The 3,206-nt window shown below is 42.9% G+C and overlaps 1 protein-coding gene across 1 annotated transcript in view; it reads right to left on the reverse strand.

The window, feature by feature from the left end:
- LOC118416885 (creatine kinase, flagellar-like) overlaps positions 1-3,206 on the reverse strand; it is a 778,750-nt gene that overhangs the window by 460,700 nt on the left and 314,844 nt on the right.

Raw genomic sequence — 3,206 nt, forward strand, 5'->3', positions numbered from 1 at the left:
ACTTTGTAACTTAAAAGCTGCAAACCTGTCAGATAATCGATGCCAATAAAAAATATGCCATTTGAAGACTTTATTTTGGGGTCGTTTGACATAACTGCAGGATGTTTGGCCCGTGAACCAGAGGTCCTGGGTTCTAATCCGTTGATGTGCGACCGATATTGTGCCCTTGGGAAAGGCACTTTACACGACTTTCCTCACTTCACTCGGGATAAAATGAGTACCAAGCTTCTGTTAAGGACATCCTTCAGCTCAAAAAAGATGTTAAATGGAGGTTCCGTGTTTGAGGAGAGCCACACATTTAGCATATTAAAGAACCCACCATATCTATCCAAAAGACTAGGGGTCCTTCCTGGTGTGGTTCAAACCTACAGTCTTATGGCCGCACCTGGGGCAACTACTGTCGTCTTAAGGTTACCTGAGTTAGCGTTAAATGGCAGCTCGCTCCAGACCCTTACTATTTAGCCCCTCCCGTAGTGAGGTCGCAGCCCCTAGCTGCGAAGAGACAGTAGTCGGCCCACCCAATAATTGTAATATTTCTTGAACCACTGCTAACATCAGAGACCGCAGACTTACCCTTACTACTTTGCGACCCATCCAATCTTAGAGACAAAAAAATAGAAGATAAATGGTCACCATGGCAACAGATGAGCCAGAAGTACCACTAAACTCCCTTTAGAAAGACGCAAGTAATCTAATGCCATAGGAGCCCTGACGCACATCATTGTTAGTGAAGCTTATTCAGTAGGTGGAATCTTGTAGCCTCCTGTGTAGACTTCTGTAGCAGTTACTGTAGAGTTTATTTATTGGGAAGCGCTTGTTTGGGATTTTCAACAAGGGCTTAGAGGTTTGCTATGCTGGAAAAGAATTTCTGGGTGCGGCAAAACTTCTTTTCCTGGCAAAGAGTCGACGTTAGCCCTCGTTGGAAATCGAGAATCAGCGCTCCCAAAAGTAAACAACACCGCGCCAAACGTCTGCAAAGGAGGCTATAGCTAGGAACTTGACAGCTGAAATACAGACCAGATCACAAGCCAGAACTAGACAATTGTTGACAATTGACCCCTGAACTTTGAAAAGTGAGACTGATAGTGAACCATGTGATTACCACATACGCAGTTTGGTCCATTTGCCTGTGTCTATCTCAGATTGGATAAGACGTCCTAGGTGTAAAGGCTCTTCTCAGGCTTGATTTAAAAACAACAACAATGAATTTAAAACGAGTCACTGCACACAGTATAAACACAAACTTACAAAGGTCACTGCACACCATATATACACAAACTTACAAAGGGTCACTGCACACGATGTAAACACAAACTTACAAAGGGTCACTGCACACGATGTAAACAAACTTACAAAGGGTCAATGCACACGATATAAACAGAAAAGCGTCACTAGTGACATCTGACAACACTAGTGGCAGATGACCTTTGTAAGAAACCGGTTTTCCAGCAGGTGTAATTTACAGAACGCCACCTGGCGAACCTTAGCAGTAGTTCAGAACCATGTTTTGAAGCACAATTTCAGAAAGTACTTGGAAAAGAACGTTAGAGAACATGGCGATATCCCACTGCACTTTTCCAAACTACTATGCTCAGGAGGGACTCCAATGTCTACTACCTACATTACAGTGTCATTGGTAGATTATTTGCAAGTGTTGTAACTTCACAGGTTAGCCATTTACTTATATGTATCTAGAATTATGTGATAACGAGTTATGCTGTCCACAAACAGGCGCATAAAAATACAAAGCTCGCTGCAGTGCCGTAGGAAAACGTCAGGTGAACCATTTTCGAACTTGGCCTTCCTTTTCACAACCGCTACACATCTACCAAAAATCACAAAGTTCCATCGACAATTTCTCGAGTTACTTGCTGTTGACCTACATATAGACCCATCATAACCGAGAACATATGTTCATGTTATGTGCCACGCCATGGAAATAGAAAAGTTCTAAAATTACGGAATAAAGTTCTTCATAGGATGAAATTAAAGTAATTTACTGCCCGCAGTTGCATTGCAGAATACCAAGGCTGGATTTAAGACTCTTTGACACAGGAGCATGCAGATGAGCACATGACGTGGGTCAGTCTCTTTATTTATCTATTTATAGGTTCTGGCTGTTCAGCACGCACAGCCAGAGCTGCCCAACCAGCCTGTGGGTTTTACACAGGGATAGCTCTGCTGACAGACAAGGGCAGTTACAAATGGAATTTGACAAGGACAGGATAATTATCAAGTACATAAAAGAACATGATGTAATATAGTAGTCATAGTTGTTGGGTTTTTTTTGTTGTTGTTTGTTTCTCCTGTCGATTTGACATATGAGGAGACAGACAGGCTATTTGCCTGTTTGCCTGACCTGCACATGACTTTTTTATGGTGAAGGAGGGGTGTGTAATTAGTTCTCTACCTTCTCGTCCGCTGGAGCACTAAGTCTCATAGCACTAAGTAGTCATAGTATCTACAATAGACTCTACAACAGTATTTATCAACAACAACATATACAGCGAGAGGTCATGCTGGGTCACTGTATACACCTGTAAGGGTCCCCTTAAGACATTCCCAGAGTTTTCTATTAAAGGCGGAGTTTTCTTTTGGAGGAAGCAGCAGTTGTGACAGTGCGAGTAGAAGTAAGGAGGGTGTTCCAGGGTGATGTTGCTCGGTAGAAGAATGTTCTCTGGTCTCTGGTGGACTTAATGAGTTCAGATGTCAGGTGGTCGCTGTTCCTGAGGGAGTAACGTGACTCAGTGGCAGCCCGGGTTCTGGTCACCAGGGTTTGTCAGTGTGGAGGGCAGCGTCCATTGAGGAGCTTGTACAGGGTAAAAGCGGTGTGGAATCGTCGTTGGAACTGCAGTGATGGTTCAGTGTCTTGTTTCAGTTTCTCTCGTTGTGCTGCCACGGCTCTTCTGATGTGTGGGGGATCTCTAGTTCCCACATTTACCATTTACTCAAACATTTATAGTTATCATACATGGTAGAAGAATGCATTATCTGCCTGTAAATATAAGTTTTATACCAACGTTTATACTCATCATGTTACTGGGTATCAAAGTATTTCCAGAAAGTAAATCCACCAGGAGTCTATTTCGCACCCTTACATCTGAACACCCTGGAAGAATTGCAAAGAAAATGGCTTATGCAGTTCAATCCTGATAAGTGCTATATCATACACATAACGAACAAACGCACACCAAATGTGTCTCATA

Source organism: Branchiostoma floridae, chromosome 5 (assembly GCF_000003815.2).
Source record: "Branchiostoma floridae strain S238N-H82 chromosome 5, Bfl_VNyyK, whole genome shotgun sequence".
NCBI classification, from domain to species: domain Eukaryota; kingdom Metazoa; phylum Chordata; class Leptocardii; order Amphioxiformes; family Branchiostomatidae; genus Branchiostoma; species Branchiostoma floridae.